This window comes from Daphnia carinata, chromosome 3, assembly GCF_022539665.2.
Source record: "Daphnia carinata strain CSIRO-1 chromosome 3, CSIRO_AGI_Dcar_HiC_V3, whole genome shotgun sequence".
NCBI lineage: Eukaryota > Metazoa > Arthropoda > Branchiopoda > Diplostraca > Daphniidae > Daphnia > Daphnia carinata.
Genome location: NC_081333.1, coordinates 5,622,214 through 5,642,716, shown reverse-complemented (window position 1 = coordinate 5,642,716; position 20,503 = coordinate 5,622,214). Strand labels below are relative to the sequence as shown.

Sequence of the window (20,503 nt, the reverse complement as noted above, 5' to 3'; positions counted from 1 at the left end):
CAAGTTTTCAAGGGAAAATGCTACAAGATTATTGCTGGTTGGAATGGACATCAGATACAATTTAGATGCTATTTAGTTGATGGGCCAGCATTGCATAAAATGTGAAAAATTTTGCCATTTGAAAATATCGAAATCAGTGGAATCAAACGTATCAGGAAAGAAATTTGCTAACGAAAGAAAATGCTTGCCAATCACAAAATCTTCTCCATATCTTTCAAGAACATTCTCCATTATTACAACGTCTTTGCTATTAAAAACGCAATGATCTCCTGTCTTGTTTGTTACACTGTAAGCTTTAAAATTAATTTGTTTAAATTGATTGTAATCCTTGAAGTTTTGCACAATGGACCATCGTTATGTTTAAACTTAATGTAACGAGCCCAAAGGCTAACCAAAGAAAGCCACACCTTTTACATTCCTCAAGTGTTTAACAAGTGAAAATGAATGTAGCCCCTGCTACTTTACCTTGATATTTGTGTCCTACCGTGGTATAAATACCGCATGTTTGTAACTTGTAATTTGGAGTTGTTTTGACAACTCACTGAAAATACACCAGGTTTGAAACTTTGGACAATTGGAGGTCCCAACGAGATTAAAACTTCTTGTCCAGTAAAAAGTTTCTCACCCGTACCTTATTTTAGTGTTGTACTCTACACTTCCCTGACGAGTCTCCAACAACTTTACCAGACCAAGGAAACACCATCAAAGGTAAGCGAATGCCGCTTGATCATATTGCACCAGAGACTACCCGTAAAGAGAATACCTTGTATCCAAACGTTGTCGACGAACTATCCCCACCTTTGTACCCTGTACTCCCCAAATCAGACACAACCAGGCAAAATCCCAACTGTCAAATTTTTTTGGACCACTGGAAAACTCTCGTGGACGAATATCCAACAAATAGAATCAAAGAAGCAAGAAGTTAGCAAAGAGACAGACAATGCATTGCAATTGTAATCATATTCATTGTTAGAACAAACGTTGCAAGTACCAAGTGATATAACAGCAGAAACTATTACAAATACCACAAAGACACTTAAAGACCACGAAGTATCCCTCGGTGGCAACACCGAAAACCTTGACAGTCTATTACAGCAGATTAACATCGTGCATGTTAAAGAAAAGGAATTCCTATTCGGTACCATCAGAGGTTTTCAAAAGGAAGTAGTACTTGCGCAGATTGCAGAGGAAAGATATTCGTCTGACCTCAACTCCGAGTTACAGAGCTTGCGAAAACAGCTAGATAGCAACAAGAAAAAGGCAAAGAGTTCCAAATACATTTTTTTACGAATACATACATAATAGACCGTTTCCTCGAGCAACTCCAAGAAAGTAACGAAGCACTCAAGGACTCTGTTGAAAAAGATAACAACCGAATCAACGAATTAGAACGCAGTTTTGAAACCACCACAGTAACAGAAAGCCAATCGTAAAACCTTTTAAGGAAAAGAGAAGAAAACAACATAGCCGTTGAGAGAGAAGTGCAAGAAATAATTAGCAAGCTTGCAGGTGAAATAAGACAACTGGTTATGAGGTTAGAAACCGCCGAGCAACACATAAAAGCAGCCTTGGAAACAAACAAACAACTTCAGAAAGAAACAAAGGTAACAAAAGAAATCCTTGAAATGTCAGAAAATATCTTCCATATTCCGCAACTATGTCGTCCTTTACTTCTCAACCCTTTCACAATCTTTCCACCCTTTCCATTCTTCCACCCGTAATTGACGTCTACCCTAATTTGCCACCCTAAAACCACGCGGTCAAACTCGCTCTTCTTTTGTTTCTCTCGTCTCGGTTAGTTGCTACCCGGTTGATGATCAGTTAGTCTGACGAAACAGCCATAAACGGGTGACGATTCTCCCTTTCTCAAACCCTCTCTGTCAAAACTCAGTTTTGTCTGTGTATCCATTATCATCCAACTCCATCTTCGTCTTTTCAAGGATTTGATAATTACACAACGTAGGACTCGCAAGTTTAGTGTTTCATTTAAGTGGACGATAACGAATTATCGATATGAGAAGACCTTAACCGAAAAGATTGGGCTACGGAAAAGTCTGATAGATATCACAGCAAAAAATAAAAACCTTGAAAAGGAATTACAGGAGATAAATAAACAGACAGGCGAACGAGAAGAAAAAATCAGGTATCTAGAGAACCGAATAAAACATTATAAGAAACAATAGGTAACATTTGTTGAAACCGAAGATCTAAACAACTCAATCGAACCAGGAGAAATAACGAAAGTAGTAAGTGAAATAAACGACCAAAAATCAGAACAAATCGCCAAGCTACAGAAACTCAACGACGACCTAAAAAACCAAATCTAGATCAAAAACGATAACCTCCTTCAACTAGATCACAAGTATCAGACTCACAAACAAAAAATCAAAATGGGACTGGGACAAAGCAGACACGGATAACTTCGATACAACCACAACCCAACCAATCGTAAAAGCGTTGGAAGAATTATTCTCCAGAGAAGATAAAAAGTAAATTCCAATTTTCAAAGGCAAAAGTACTGATCAACTAATAACAGAATGGCTGAAGGACGCAGAACATGTAGCACGTAACAACGATTGGGATGACAACCAAAGAATACGATTCTTCTCTGACAGACTAAATGGCGATGCCCTAAAATGGCACGGAAACTACGTAGAAGAGCAGGGTGACGATTTAAATTACGACGAGTGGAAAACCGCCATCATTGCAAGGTTCCAGGATGCACATGATTTAGCAGCAGAAAGGAAAAGTTGTCGACGCTAAAACAGAAACCTGAAGAGAAATGCAAAGCCTTTATTTCAAGAACCAACAGCCTCTACGAGTCTATTGAAGGCAAAGAAGAAAAATCGGAACAAAACCAAACCATCGTCGAAGGTCGACTCATAAACACAGTCAAGAAAAAGAGAAATCATACCAAAATCAAAATTCTGATGCAAGGCATTTTACCAAAATTCCAAGCTTAACTCTATTTCAGATTGTCTCAAGACCCTGAAGACTTCGACCAGTTATATAAACAACTAATCATATCCGAAGGCATCCTACATAGCAAGGAGACTGCAGAAAACAAAGAAATAGACGCGGTAATTGCAGGGATAACGCATCACGAGAAACAAAAACATAACAAACTTTCATAACAAAAGACAGAAATTGAATTCCTAAAACAAAATATTCGTGAACTGGAAAATACTAATCAGAATCGTGAATTGTCACAGGATACCGATATAACACTAGTAGCAGCAGATCAATACGAACAACGATCTTCGCGATCAAGCAATCTATATTCCAGACCACAAAATCCGCGAGTACGATTTCACGAAAGACCAAATAGTACAGGTTCCAGTAGTGCAAGAAACTTCAGTCGTAGCAGAAAAAACAGCCCATACCGCAACAACTATAATTCACCACGAAGAGATGGTACCTCCATGGGGTATAGACAATCCAATTACCCAACTTATCAACAAACACAGAGACCTCCATACAGCAACAGACCGATACACTAAAATCGACCGAACTTTCAACCACACAACAATCAACAGGTGTATCATCAAAACCCAGCCTATTCTCATCAATATCGACAGCCACGACCACACCAACAAAACACCCCCGACACACTTTGGAATAGGATACACTAGGAGGATAGGGGAATTAAAGAGCACACAATGCACGAGAATGCTGGACAGATATGGCATGTATCAACAATCCGAACCGCCGTCAAATGTAGTAAACACCATATCCCTACCAAACATACTGTAAGGTTCGAAAATCTAACTCTCTTCCTTACTTTTAAAATATTGGAGAATGGGAGGAACAGTGATGATGCGTTGTATTGTTGCACTGTGGTACAAGTGTTTGTGAAGACTGAAGACTTACGGAAGAGTAAAGGTAGACTGCCTGTGATGGCACTTGAAATTGGACTGAAGCTGAGCTACCAAAAGCTAGAAACACACTGCTTGTAAGTTAAAAGTACACTATTGACAATCTGGAAACAGGACAACATTTATACGGAGAAGCAAGGTCATTTAGGATTAGGCGTCCCAACGGGAATAAATATTCTGCGTGTAAATGTAACACCTATGTGAAGAATTGACAAGTTTGAAGGCCAGAGCCATCGGCAGATGACCTGTTGGTGGAAGAGGGGGGAAAAGGGTTGCAAGCGTGGGAACGAGAGGGGAAGGTAAGGAGTACGGTTGGCCCTTCCTTACACTACCCATACAAATGTTTTGTTGCCGAACGAAAATAATTTGTTTCTTCCTCTTGACCGAAATCGTTTGTCATTTGCTGCTGTTTCCTGACAAAAGGCCTCGTTCTAACCGTTGAGTCTATTAATGTCGGTAACGGGAAAATCTGGTCCGTCCTGTCACAGAAAAAAATGGACGTAATTGTCGATTGTTAAACATGTCACAGCAACGCCAGGTTGCCATCGTGCATGTGTGGTATTTTAAAAATATAAATTAACATCCATTTGTCATATACATTAGGAATTTGTTAAAATCTCGCGCGTTTAAAGTCATACTTCACCTTTAGTCAAATTAAACTTGAAGTGATTAAAAGTCAAAACATTAAAACTTTCTAGTAATGAATTCCAACCGACGCGTTGTTGTTTTTCCAACGAGAGAAGGCTCCTCTCTTCATTTGAGGTGGCATTCCGGTCAGACGGAAATTATTGTTCACACCCAAATCGATTGTAGCGATCTAATTCTTTTAAATCTAAGTTAAATACAGATGTAACTGTGAACAACAACTTTAATTATACTATTAAACCTTATATGCTCTTTTTATTTTTCCTTTCCCCAGTATTTGTAAGCAACAATATAATTTTGCTTATGAATATGTTTTCTTTACTTCAACAGTTGCGATTTTAATAATTATAGTCATTTTCAGGAAAAAGTTAACATATATTAGAATTATATATAGATATCTGCATTGCATGGTTTATGGAAGAGGATGAATCATGCTTGATTACAAAAGAATCGGAAATCAGTACAAGTACAGATGGATTTTCTTCTGGAGGCGGATGTTAAAGCGGATATATACAAGGGATCATTTGTGGTTTAAGGTTTAAACTTGAAAGGTATGGTGGGGTTGAGGAAATACCTGAGCTTAGAGTTTTCCCCCGAGAATAAGATATTCTGCGGTGAGCAACAAAGGGACAATGCAGTGGACAGGTGATGCATGTGGCGCAATGGCTACTCCTTCAAACAACATGAGCAGTATAAAATAGAAGTGTTGGTTCCTGAAAAGGTAATAGTCTTTGTTTTGGTCTTGCACTACTATCATGGCTCCATCTAATAATCGTTGTTCTAGCTGCGATACTGTTGTTTCCGTTGAGAAACAATTCTGTTGCTGTCTTGTGTGTCAAGTCCCAGTCCATCGGGCCTGTTGCGGAGTGATTTTTCATAGAGGTGTTTCACCTACCTGGAAAGATTTCTCTAGCAGCTACCATTGTGCTAAGTGCACTGGTATTGAAGATGTTGATAAAGTTGTAGGTGGCCGTGATGAGGTATAGTGCTAGTGGTGCTAGTGGTGTAGAACATGCCAGTGAAGCGGCGGCCGGCCCAAGTGCTTGCTTGGAAGTTGATGGTGTAATTACCGGGCGTCCAAAGAGAAATTTTAAGTCGCAGGAAGATCCTTGACCCTTCACATGTCGCTAAAAGGCGCAACAATGAACCTGTTGCTGCGGATAAGGATGACCCACCACACTCTTCCCCTCAAATCACCCCAACTTGTCGTCTTTCTCCATTAGAAAATTGAATTTCTCCTATTTTTCTATTGACATCTGTACTTAGGTCTCCTCCTGGTACTCCACCTGTTGCCCCACCACGCCGAAGACGACATGGCCAAGTCCGCAGAGCTGATCCATTGCTTCCGTCTCCAGGCTCTCCTACTCAAACAACCGTTCCTAGGCCAGCTCATGAGAGTGACGGTATTCGGCCTGAACCGCCTGTGGAACCAATTGAGTCCATACTGGAAGTAAATTTCATTTACTAATCTAATAGCATTGCTTTTCATCAAAACTTTTCCCTTTTACAGAAATCTTCATTTGAAGTGCTATCGCAGCCAAATTTTAAGATTCAAAAGGAAGGTTCAAACAAGGGAAAGGTTAAACTAACCAATGGATTGGGTAATTAATTTTAAATCCTTTTTCCTTCAAAACACAATTTAACTTTTTTGTCGTTCAAAGGTTATTGCTTTACGAAGAAAAGGATCAGCGGGAAACTATTTACTTGGCGCGGTAGTTCACGTTTTGCTAAGGACCCTTGCAAAGCAACAGTGACCCAAAAAATTTCCAGTTCCATCAATTTCTTTGATCACTATGACCAGCAAGATTTCCAGGAAAAGCCACCCCACATAGCACATCTCTGCCGTCAGATGTCCGACTGTGATCCGAACATCCGTTAGATATCCTGCGCCATATCGGGTTGTTCCATGGATGTCCGTCGGCTATTAGAATTTGAAGCCCGGTGGAGGTGCCAAAACAAGGTCCTGAGGACGTCCCTACAACAGCAAAGATAAGTTTCAAATATTATTTCTTTTTTCGAAATAAACGTTGTTAAAAAAAATTAACCATGTTTTAAATCGTTTTCGAAAAGGCCTTTTAGATTTGGATTCATAATGAAAAAGCTTTGTTAAGGATGACCATACGTAAAAATGTTCGTTATAAAATTGAACTCTCGTTGAAAAAAATTATTTTATTAAAAATTAGACCACGGCAAATGACATGACAAAATGTTAAACACACTACATAACACATTGTAGATTGTCATATATTTACGTCATCAAATCTTACTCAATTTTGAACATACATAAGAAAAATGTCACGTTAACCAAAAAAAAACAACTGTAAATGTAAACTTGCCTGATATCCTTTTGCTGCCTCACTCGCGCAGACGCCAACTGAATTGAAGCTTAGCATCGACAGGTTACCCAGTGTTTGCCATATTTTTTTTGGCTGTTCTTTAAGTAATTCGCAATTATTATTTGAAACAGATTTTACAAACTTACACTAATATTTAAACAATCTCCGTGTAAAAAACTGCTTCAATAATGAAAGTTGTTCTATAAAAGGATTTTTGAAAAGAAACCATTCACCGGTGTTTAGGGAAAGACTACTGAAATGGCAAATAATGGTAGTTTCGAATTCCCAATTTTCGCATGCGGACTCAATTTCAGCCAGTCATTGTTGAGTTGTATATGGTGAAGGTTATTGTTGGTGTCGTGTGTGTGCTATTTCAGGAGTTTTTGGTGCAACATTTAGTGAACTTCGCGTTAGAAACTTTTCTCGTTTGCAACTGATTTAGTGCATCTTTTATTCTGTGGGCTAGTGCCGTCTCCCGAATTAGTGTTAACAGGGTCAATCCTGATTGTTTTCTCTGCGTAAGTGCTTCTGACGGACCTGTCCAGCGGCCCGCTCTGTTCCTGCCCAGCTGCCCGCCTCTATTCCTACTGAGGCCCCTTCATATTTTGGATTATTCAAATGGAATCTCAAGCCGTAAGTACATTATTCATTTTACTAGTGCTGGGCCGATCCCAGACACAGTGTATCAGGCTCGGAACGGATAGGCAACGGTTCGAGTGCTGGCATTGTCACTATAAGTTTAAGGGCATTGAGACTTGTCACCTCAATGGGCACAGGTATCGGGATTGGTTTCACAGTGTCGTCGTGAAACCAATTGTCTGGCCCAGGTCAGTGGACCTTCAGTTAGATAGATATCTTAGTCGGGACATAGGCCGACTAGGATTAGAAATACTTCAGAAAGAGTTATTTAACTATTATTTAAATTATGGGGTGTATTACTTTTCCATGCGTGATGAATTGCTTTGTTTCTTCACTCCACTTAATGCTTTTATTAATTCTTTTCATTTTTTTAAACTGAACTTTTTTTAAGCCTTAATAATTTCTTTTTTTCTTTGTGGGTTTCGAAAGGGGGCTTTACCCGACAATTTTTTAAACTATTTTTACCAGCCGCTCTAATGCTTCTGTTATTTCTTATTACTGTTTTTGGCCATTGATCTTTGTTTTTGTCTTAGTTAATTTTCTTTTATCGCGAGCGTTGATAAGGGGTTTTGGCCAACGATGTTTTAATCAGTTCTTCAGGACGCTTGAAAGCTTTTACTATTTCTAATTATTTTTTTGGCAATTGATCTTTGCTTACGCGTAATTAAATTAATTTTTTTTCTTGGTGTTGACAGGGTGCTTTGTTAAACGATTCCGAAGAGGAGTCCCCACCTCCAACTTCTTTGCCCCTGCCGTTTCGTATAGGTAACTACTAAGTAAAATTCACATAATATACAAAATAAAACTTCTATTAGAATTCCCAGTTCCACTTACAATTTTAAGCTAACGCTCATTTTGTCTATTTTTTTACAAGGCACACCAGTTGAGCGTTCGTCAAATTCATTACTTGATTTTCTACCTTAAATAGTTGCAATAATAATGTATGTACTAACAAGGAAAAGAGGTTGAGAATGAATAATGGTAGTATATACTAGTCAAACTTATGTATACAGCTTTTATGTTTTGGATTTTTATTTTGTTTGTTTGTTTGTTATGTAGACTGCAGAGGAAATCATTGGTCATCAAATATTTCAAATGCTTCTGAAAATCACATTCCACCCATTTCAAACAGCCCATTATTGAAATGTAATGGAAACTGTGATAACAATAGACTGCACAGAACTTCCGAAAATCATGATGGTAAATCTATTAAAAGTATAATGGGTACAGTGATAGATTTAAATAGTGTCTAATATTTTTCATTATAGGGGCCGCGAAAAGGAACCAATAATAACAGAACTGAATGCCATCAAGGTGACAGGCTTTACTGCGTAACTGCAAAGAAAAGAAAAAAATAATGCGAGGGTTGTTTAATTTTATGCAATTGATTGGTGTTTTTTTCTCGTTTGAAGTAAACAGTTAAATGTTATCTTGCGGCATTGATGTCATCATTCTCAATACAAAGAAATTTCTCGTAACAATGCAATTGTTTTGTTTTACTTAATTCATTACTCAGTTCTTGGGAGCGGGGGAGGGGAGGATTAGAAGAGCCATCTGTAGTCAGAAATGCCTTCAGCTAGAAAAACATTAGTGTGCTCATGAACCCTCAACTTCTTTCTTCGTTTGCGTTATTTGCCATTTTGGAATTATTTTAATTGGTAAAACAAAGGTATTTTTGCATAATTGATACATGTTCAAGGCTTGTCCTTTTCCCGCCCAGCAGGACGTCCCTCGGATATCCATCGGCGTATTCCCGAGAGGTCTTCTAATATTCAGTCAGTATCCGATGGACATCCAACTTGGAGATCAGGCAATTCCACGGATGTCCGAAAGATGTCACCGTTATCCAAATAGGATATACCACGGATGTCCGTGGGACCGAATTGTGCTGTGGGACACAACACCGCCGGAGTTAATCACAGCCATCCACCAGATTACGGAAACCACAGGAGGGTAAGCATAAATTTAAAATAAAAACAAAGAATGAATTTTCCGATTAAAAATTTATTGCATTAGGTTTCAATCTTCAAAAATGCTAAAAAGACATGTGTGACGGAAAAATTCAAAGCGCCCAGCCAAATCATTATCGAAGAGATAAAAAATAAATCGGGAATTGCAGGGAGGGAAATGCCTGACATCGATAATGCTACCCGACGCTTAAGGTAATTACTGAATTATTAATGAAATAACTTACCTTAATAGTTTATTTTCATGCAGATACCAACGATCGAAATGTTTCCGCCTAACCCTAGAAAGGATGACCCATTTTTTTACGTACAAGAGGCATTCTTCCCTCCCGATTTCTATCAAGGAGCGGTCTATGCTGGAACTGGAAACCAGAGAACACGCTACCTGCTATTTTTTACCTCGGTCATGAAAAGACAATTGGAGGATTGCAAAACGTGGTTCATAGACGCTACCTTTCACTTCATCCAGGATCCTATTAAACAGGTAAAATTTATATTATGAGCTTTCCGTTTTGCGTTTGTGCTAATCTTTGTTACACCTAGCTTTTCTCCATAAACGGCTACATAAAAAACGAGAAGGGAGATCTGAAGCAGGTGCCACTACTTTTCTGCTGCATGACCAGACGGCAGGCGGTTGATTATATTTCAGTCTTTGAGAAGATTAAGGTATTGTACATTTAAAAGTTTATTTATGATCTGTTTCAGACAATTGATAAGTAACGTGTACCTTACCTTCAGGACTTCATCCCACTCCCGAGAGTTGAGCGAATCGTTACCGACTTCGAAAGGGCAATTTTTGTCGCCGTCCGGAAGCTTTATGGAAATTGCATTCATCAAGGATGTAACTTCCATTGGTGCCAAGCAATCGTTAAGAAGCTTCGCGATATAAAGCTTTCGGCAGCGTATAATAAAAAGGGGCCCAATCCTATTCGAGATTTTGTATTTCGTTTGCTCTGTCTTGCCTATCTTCCAGCTAACACTTAATTTATATTAAATCAGTGTGTTGAATATTTGTTTAACTATTATTTTACTTTTTGGCTGAGAAGATCCCTTCCGTATTTGACGCTTTGCGGAACTCAGCACCGCCGGAATTGGAAAGACTCCTGGAATACATGGATAAGAACTGGATTCAAGGTAGGTTTTGGATTCCAGAGAACTGGTCGTGTTTCAATCTGCTCCTGCGAACCAACAACGATTGTGAAGGACACCACATGTGGAATAAGGTACTAAAAATTACAAACACAATAAAGAAGATACTTAGCATTCTTTTTTCCCAGTTAGCAGGCGGCCCTAACTTACCCTTCTATAAGATGACGATGGTACTCCAGCAGCTTTGTGACGACGTTAAAATTACCCAGAAGCTCGTTTCTCACAACAAGATTAAAGCGCATCGGAAAAATGAAACCAACACCAAGAACTCCATCTTGTTTACGCTCTGGTCTCGCTACCAAGCGAATGAAGTAATTAGGCCTGTTCGAAGTAAAAAAATCAACAAAAATTAACAATTTCCTCTTTTTCCAGTTATCCAGCCATGAGCTACTTGAAGAATTGGTTGAGAAGCTCCGAAGTTCCTTCCCCACAGTTGTTCCTGACCATCCTCTGAACCTCAATGATGACAACATTGATGAATTGGATATGTCATTAAATGATAGTTGTGTTTATTGAATGAGCTTGTATTTCATTTTAAATTAATGGAAGAACGAAAAGCCTTTAAACCATAAAAATAAAATTAATTTAGATTCAATTACACATACGTTACCATTCATCCCACATAGCACATCTCTGCCGTCGGATGTCCGACTGTGATCCGAACATCCGTTAGATATCCTGCGCCATATCGGGTTGTTCCATGGATGTCCGTCGGCTATTAGAATTTGAAACCCGGTGGAGGTGCCAAAACAAGATCCTGAGGACGTCCCTGCAACAGCAAAGAAGAGTTTCAAATTTTTTTCTTTTTTCTAAATAATTGTTGTTAAAAAAAGAGAATTTAAACCATGTTTTAAATCGATTTCGAAAAGACCTCTTAGGTTTTGATTCAACTTGAAAAAGCTTTGTTAAAGATCACCATACGTAAAAATGATGTTATATAATTGAACGGTCGTTGAAAAAAATTATTTGATTAAAAATTAGACCATGGCGAATGAAATGACAAAATGTTAAACATATTACATAATACATTGTACATTGCAATATATTTATCTCATCAAATCTTACTCAATTTTCAACATACGTTACAATAATAATTGTAATTTTCAATTATTTTTTAATTAAATAATTACAATGCCTAACATTATTCATCTGATTTGCGTCAAAACTAGATTAAAATACCTTATCTCCTCGTTCATCCTACAAAGGTAGATAATGCCGTTACCAATAAACCAATCTTAATAATGATAAAAGTAAATACATTCGGCAATTGCTCGAAGTGCCAAAATTCCTGACTCTTTTTATCTCCCAATCCACACAGAAAAGTGTCTCCTTCAGAATGATAAAGGAACAGGTAACAAATTGTCTTTAAAAACATTTGCAAAAACGTCAAAAGTTATTTGTGTTAAAATGGGGAAGATTAGGTAACCATTTACGGCCAAGAACTCCATCAATATCTTAAAGAAGAGCACGTAAAGTATTTGCTGAAACGTACATGTTAATGAAACTGTCTGTTGGACTCACCAATTGTGTAGAGTTGAAATTTCTCCCTCACTGTGGGCTCATTTTGGCTCGGGGAGCCACAACCTCAATAGAAAAATATACAAAATCATTTGGAAGATAGCAATGGTAAATAATCCCATTCATCTCTAAGTATAAATTGTCGAACTCGTTCGAGTTCGACAATTTATACTTGTGTATGATGTGTACGATTTTGTATTGTGTATGTAATAAAAATACCGTAAACTCAATATAATAATATCGAAATTCTTTAATGATTGACTGGGGGGGTGAAATGGACAAAGTAGCTTGAAAAAAATGAAAATAGGAGGGGCCTGTTAAGTATCAATGATTTATTTATTATCGATCGCCATTAGCTTTAGAAGAAAGCAGACGACACTTCGAAACTCTCTTGTTGCTGCCTTTGTTTACGGCTTTTTCCCGTAATTAAGCAACCTAAGCCCCGCCCCAGAAATATCGTTTGCGTCCGATTTCACCCCCAAAACTGTGTCCAGTATCTCCCACCAGAAGGACATTTTTTAAAACGCTTATAATTATTAAACTACTTATCCTAAAAATTAAAACAAGCCAGGGAATTGAAAAGGGAAGAATTAGCTTTTTTTTAGTATAACCAAAGACATTTTGCATTAAGGGGTTTACACGTGATATGAAAAATTGTAGAAGCGAAAAAGATCAGAAAAAGGGCTGTATTTGCTAACTACACGAATATTTGTAGTATGTTTTTGAAATTTTTGCCCTAAGAGTGGAATGGAATTTCCCATCACACACTATTTTTTAAATTTCATTTTATTAATATCCCTTCGAGTTATTGCGGTTGTCCAATCTGGTACGTGTCCAGTTTGGGTCCGCTGATTGCCGGAGAAATAGGACCCGGAGAGAAAGCCTAAGTTTCCGCTGTTAGAAAAGAAGAACCGACGGGTTATGTAGTTTTCCGCACTGCAAACAACGTTATCAATTGCTCGTCTAATCATTCCATCATAACTATTTTGTTTGAATTCATATTTGTAATTTTTTTGCACGATTACATGCTCTATGTATTGTTTTATACAGCTCATGTATAAAAGTTATATTTCTTTTTACCGCGTGTTTGGTTTTTAGCCTTTTACATTTTGTTACTGGCGTTTCCAGTCCTAGTATCACCCCTTCCCGACTGATGTCCTTATTGCATGGGCGTTCCCGGGGGCGGTGGTCGCTCTTGCTGAAATACCCCTTAATACACCGATTAATGAGAAAAAAATTATATATAGATAATTTAAGATACGTACATTTTATAATAAAAAAACTATTTGCCACAAAACCATAGATAAAGACCTACATGGTAAGAACGAAAATAATGAGTTCCGCGGGGCTTTTGGTGGGTGCTGGGAACGAATATGTTAACATGAGGACTAGTTTATTATTATTAAAATTTGATACTAGTGTTTATGGGAACAATATTACAATCACTTTCTTACAATCTATTTCAAACTAAATAACGTCTGAAGCAAGGACAAGACAAAGGACTACTATAATTCACTCTTGATTCAAATACCATTTATTTCTTCATTACATTTTCAATTCTTTTCACAGTTACAAAGATTCCAATAATTATATTAAAATCAAACCCTACTTCTGTAACAATGCCAGGCGGTGAAAGCTGTCTGTTATGTAGGGTAGGAGCGCTTTTCACCAAAGCATTAAATGTAATAAGCAAAACTGAAATGTCCAACTTGTGTAGGGACATCTATGAGGAAAATTGCAATAGTTATGGCGTGGCTTCTGTTAAAGCAAAAGAGGAACAATAACCTCACAAAGCTACTAAAAATGACAAATTCATTTTAATTATTTTCGACCAGGCAAGACCTTTTTTTTGTGCGTCAGTGATTACCGAAGACACTAAACCTTTTAAAATGAATCCAAGATTTTTTTTAAATTGTCAACGATCATGGAGGGCATGCCAGTGTATTGTTATCCAAAACAATCATGACACGGCTTGTAAATAATAGAACACGAGTCAGCTCATCTATGAGTCAATTTCGGCCACTCATACGATAATTTGGCCCTTTTTTCGCTAGTTTATTTCAGTTTATGCTTTCTTTTCATTTTTCGTTTTCTTGATGTTGATTGATCCCTTTTCTGTTGGTCTTCCTTTCTCTATTCCTGTTCTTCGATGCGTTCAAACTTCAAACCACTTTTTTCCCTTTCTGATTTTGGTTTTATCCTGTTTATTAATTGGTTTGGCAAGTAATTCCACATTGTCGTTTGCACCTATTGCTCTTGGTATTGTTTTACCTATTGTGATACAGTAAAGTAATAAAATATTTGAAGATCTAAGAAATTTTTTTTGTTCAATTTAAAGTTTACCTTAACACCTTCAGCTCTTTGCCGAGCACCTTCCCATGGCTGTTTCTCTTCAATGTTTCTTGCCTTATCAGCTTCACCTTTGCCTTCCGAGAATATCAATTTTTCTTTTACTTTTTTTATGTTAATCATTGCCGCGTTTGGATCTAAAGTGGGTTTCAGTTTAATAGTCAAAAATCAGTTAGTCTTGATAACTAAGGAAGTACAACAACGCGCGGTAAAGAATCAAACGGCAAACTTGTATTGCTTGGCACTGAAAATAAAATGTTTTATAGAATTACAGTAAACAAAAGATCATTATGGAAATTATTCACCATTCTGGGTAGAAGGCTCGTTCTCACTTGAGGTAATGATTGGCGGTGAAATAGGACTGAAACGAAATAGGACTGGAGAAATAGGACTGGGAGAAATAGGACTGAATTTTAAAAACTTTTAGGACGGTCCTATTTCTCCTCGGCATTAGTCCTATTTCACCTTTGAAATAGTTCTATTTCATTTACCTTGTTCCGAGGGGAACGATGAGCCTCCAATTCGGTAGGCAATATATTGCACAAGAGCGCCGGCTTATATCCATTTCTCTTTTTCAAAAACCGATGGCGTTTACTCATTATTTAAATGGTTCACAAATGTTTTATCTCTTATCCTATTTTTATTTTAATTACTGGGGAACATGAATTATTTTGAATCTAATGGAGTTCATTTAATAAAATATTATTAGAGCAAAATCAGAATATGTAAGAGCTGTATATAACGAAAGATGTATGAAATAGTAAAACATTAGTTCAATTGGAAAAGTTGGTTATGACCACATAATGTGCGATATAAGTAATAAATATTTCTGTAGTATGTCTAATAGTAGTTTGTTAAATTAACTCTATTAAATACAATATAGTTCATGTTCTCCTGTAATTTAAATTAAAATAGGATAAGAAAAAAAAGTTTTGTGAACCATTTATCTAATGAGTTAACACCATCGGTTTTTTAAAAATGGAAACGGATATAAGCCGCCGCTCTTACGGGAGGCTCATCGTTCATCGTTCCCCTTAGAACAAGGTAAATGAAATAGTACTATTTCTAAGGAGAAATAGGACTGATGCCGAGGAGAAATAGGACTGATGCCATGGAGAAATAGGACTGTCCTAAAAGTTTTAAAAAGTCAGTCCTATTTCTCCCAGTCCTATTTCTCCGGTAGAAATAGGACTGGAAATTTTCAGTCCTATTTCTCCAGTCCTATTTCGATTCAGTCCTATTTCACAGGCTACCGAGGTAATTGAATGAACATACTGATGTTCGGCAATATTAATGTTGGCAATGGATCCACCGGGTGGAAATCAGAATAAGGTGCTCCTGATTCGGTTGCTGAACTTGTACAAATTGGTTCCTCAGCAGAATAAGCAATTCCCCGTACCGGCACACTGTCCACATCTGAGATTGCTACGAAAAAAATAAAAATAAAATTTCAGCAGGGAAAATATTTGGGTAACATTTTCAATATTGGCCTCCATGTGCACCTTTCAAATCCATCTTATGGAAAGTTGACTGACTTGCTTTTGATTGGTTTGTTTTGAAGAGATTGGTTCTTTGGTAGAACAAGCTAGTTCATGTGCTTTAACACTGAAACCGCGGTCGACTGAGAACACCGGAAAAAAAGGCTATTAAATATATTAAAATTACAAACTATGAACCTCAATTCTTATTACCTTGGTCTACCAACACATTAGTGACTTCGTCACAACAGTCAACCCCTTTCATGGACTGTTTGTCACGTTGTCTTGCTGAAATAGGAGGTACATCTGCAGTTAACAAGAATATGAATTCATAAATTTCCAGGGACAACTGTAATTAAAATTACCATTATTAGCTTTCAAAATGAGAGGCTGGCAAGCTTGGATGTTGCAATCAGTGAATGGGTTGCGTTTAGTTTGGCCACCTGCATTAACAATCATCTAGTTATGTTTCATGTTTTAAAGTTTTTACAAATTACCTTTTTTTACTTGAGGAGAACAAAGCGGAGGCTTATCATGAGGCTTTCCTGTAGAAAAGTAGATTAGTATTAGCAACGTGGAAGAATTATCAACAATGTTTCTTCTCTCTTGATATGGAGGATATTGGCAATCACTCTTCTACGAGTTTGTCTTTCTCCCACAATATGTTTTTTTTGCGAATCTCAGACATTTTAGATAACTTAACGAGTACGCAGAGCTCCCAACGGCTAATAAGCTTCGCATTTGTCACTAATAACCTGCAATCAGAACATGATGAAACAAAAACAACACAACAAAGCCTTTGTAGAAAGCAGAGCTGGGCTAGCAGACGCTATGTTGTCATGAAAATGTAAACATAACAACATTGCCAGATACTGCAGCCGATTTGTTCAGTAAAAAATGTTTTTTTTTATGATTGTAAATTGCGCAACACTGCAAATTAACTTTTTTCCCGCCTTTACAACCGACGCTATTAGTTGTCCATTGTGTGTGATTGCTTGCTCTGACTTTCCCTTTTTTGATAGTCCCTTATATTTGGTAAGTAATGTTTTCAATTACTTTTGACTAACCTGAGCCGGTACTTCTTCATTTGCCGCCTTCCGTGCCATAAAATCCCGTGACCCCAAGCAAAGGTAAAAAAGTAATTCATTTTATCTCGCCATTTTTAATTGAATCATTCGTTCTAGGTCTCAGTCATTGGAGAAGAAAATCACCTACCTTACATGAGGCCTCCCCTTTCGAAAGAGCTATGGTTCAGTGACGATCCAGAAGTGCCAAACAAACTTCGTTTTAAGCAGTGGAACGGAAAAGAGTGAAGGTGATTGTCTAAAGTTATAATTTTGTGTTGCGTTATTTTAACGAATGTGACTTATTTTTGGATCCAGTTTGTTCTGTGAACAGGATGAATTCTACTGCAGTCCCGTGGAATTAGTTGCCAAAGAAATGTTGGCGTTTCAGTTGTGCGAGGACATCATGTAGTTAATCTGGACATTGTTGGTCGCAAAGCTGAGTTAGATGAAGGCCATACCATCACCTTCACCTGTGGCCTTATAGCCACAGGTGAATTTCTTTCGTATTTATCTAAAATTTAAAGTCCTCGACGATTATAACTTTTTGGAATGTTGAAAAACTTTGATAATCTTCCTGCTAGATAGTATCTGAGAGCCATTGTTTAATTATCATTTCCCTTAGACGCATTTTCAACTATTAACTAAATTAATTTATTATCGTCTTAGGTGGCAAACCGAAATCGTTGCCATCGCTAAGCAGTGCCCCAGAAAATGTCCAGGAGCAGGTAACACTATTCCGCAACATTGGTGACTTCAGGCGACTCGAATCCATCTCTCGCCAAGTCAAATCCAACTCGATCATCGGTGGTGGATTACACGGCAGTGAACTTGCCTGCGCTCTTGGAAGAAGAGGTAAAAGATACATAAAAATTATTCGCTTTAGATTACACATCTGCGATTACAACCTAATGGAATGTTGAACAGTTGTGATTATTTTCCTGCTAGATAGTATCTGAGAGAATTAATAGCTAACATTATCGCCCTTCAGTTTGAACTGTTGAGAAATGATGTAATGGAACCAGTTATTTTGTTTTTATTTAGCCAAAACAAGTGGACTGGAAGTACTTCAAGTCTTTCCTGAAGATGGTAACATGGGCAAAGTTCTTCCGAAATATTTGATCCGATGGACGACCGAGAAGGTGATGGGTGAAGGTGTTCAGGTTTTACCCAAGACGCACGTTCAGGGAGCAACCGTGGAAGATGATTAGGTTGTTTTGACCTTGCAGGATGGACAAAAGGTATCACTAGCTGCGTAGTAGTCTTGTTAAAAGTGTAACTTGACATTTTTCTCAATTGTTTTCGTTAGATTAAAACAGACCATGTTGTTGTTGCTGTCGGTCTGGATGCTAACACGGATTTGGCTATCGCCTCTGGTTTGGAAATTGACCCCAATTTAGGCGGTTACAGAGTCGATGCTGAACTTGAAGCGCGTTCTAACGTCTGGGTGGTAGGCATTTCTGTTTACGTAACGTTATTATGGTTATAAATTATGATAAAACATTTTCCAATACTGATTTCCATGATGTTGTTGCTAGATAGTATATGAAGCTATTGCAAACACAAGTTCTTCTAAAATGTGAGTTGCACAAAATTGAAACGGAATTTGTTTATGGAAATTTTAGGCTGGTGATGCTGCCTGCTTTTACGATATCAAACTGGGTCATCGTCGTGTTGAACATCATGATCACGCTGTCGTGTCTGGTCGTTTAGCGGGAGAAAACATAACCGGCGCTGGCAAACCCTACTGGCACAATCCCACGTTTTGGTCAGACTTAGGACCTCATGTTGGCTATGAAGCCATCGTCATTGAATCGATGGCCGTTTTTGCCAAATCGACGGCCGAAGACACCCCGAAAGCTGTCGTCGAAGCTACTGGCGAGGGTATGCGATCAGAAACGGAAAATGTACCATTGACTTTGTCCGATGAAATCTAAATTTTGTACTAATTTTTATTTGTATAATTCAAGGCTGCTACAGAACAATCTTCCATATGGCTTCGCCCCGTGCTGACGCCATCAAAACCGCGCCGGGCTTAGAATTTGAGTAATTTTTTGTTTCATTATTTGTATTTTGTAAAAATAAATGAAATGTAATTCTATTACAAAGAATTTATGGTTTTATTTTAATTGGCTATTTCCATTACAAATTTTCCTGCGTCCTTTGGCTGCCGTGATCCGGACATTCCCCGGATGTTCCAATACGTACGTTCACTGAACGTACGGATTTGCCATCCTGCAGACGTCCAAGTAAGGACGTCCGTAGTACTCCCAACTAGGGACCTTAAGGAAACAACCTGATAGATAAATGGTTTTGTTTCTTGGAAATTCACCTACGAAATGATTTTTTGTTACCAGCTGCAAAATTTGTTACTCGACAAAGATGGACACATAAAGATTGCTGACTTTGGACTTTGTAAAGAGGATACCACGTACGGACGGACTGCCAAAACATTTGCTGAACCCCCGAGTACCTTGCCCCCGAAGCTTGGAAGAAAACGACTACGGGAGTGCAGTACGTTGGTGGGGCTTGGGTGTTGTCATGTATGAGCTCATTTGCGGTCACTTTCCGTTTTACGACCGGGATTGCGACATTCTCTTTGACCGTATTCTTTTGGAAGAAGTTAGATTCCCTCGAACCCTATTGCCGGAAGCGAAAGATCTTCTTGGTGGGCTTTTAGCTAAGGATCCACATAAGAGATTAGGAGGCGGCTCGGAAGATTATCAAGAAATCATTCTACATCCATTTTTCCTACCGATTTCTTGGACAGATCTAGTTCAAGGGAAGGTACGTAGGCGTGCAGGTGGTATTTGAATGTTTTGATTTTACCCTGTCTCCTACACGCAGATTCCACCACCGTTCAAGCCGCAAGTGGTAAGTGAAAGACACCCGATAGTTCTGTATCTATGCTTATGCTCAATGAGAGAAATAAACTATTTGTACAATTGATAAAACTCTTACGAATGTTTGCGTAATCCATTTTTAATTACTTAATACTTAAATTGAAAATTTTAGAGAACTAATTCCTAAGTGTGAAATGCATGCTACGGAATTAAAAATGTGATAAAGAAATAAATGGTATTTGAATCAAGATTGAATTATAGTAGTCTTTTTCTTTTGTCCTTGCTTCAGACGATAGTTTGTGTAAGATTGTAATAATATTTCTATATACATAATTCATCAAATGGTAGTAATACTGAACTAGACATCATGATAAAAAATCTCGTTCCTAGCACCCACCAAAAACCCCACGGAACTCATTCAATTTTCGTGCTTACCATGTAGGCATAGTTCTTTCCTTTGTCCACAAAAGGCAAGAACAATATTTTGTGCAAGGGCAAACAGTGTTTCATTATTAAATTAACGTTTCTTAAATTATTTTTATATAATAATTTTCTTATTTGTCTGTGTATTAAGAGGTACTTATACACCCTCCCAAGAATCCTCATTGAGGCACGAAGAAAAAAGGAAAAAAAAGTGAAT

The 20,503-nt window shown here is 37.8% G+C and overlaps 1 pseudogene; it reads left to right on the top strand.

The window, feature by feature from the left end:
• The first annotated feature begins 17,176 nt into the window (after positions 1-17,176).
• Positions 17,177-19,059, top strand: LOC130693081 (apoptosis-inducing factor 1, mitochondrial-like; annotated as a pseudogene).
• The last annotated feature ends 1,444 nt before the right edge of the window (positions 19,060-20,503 follow it).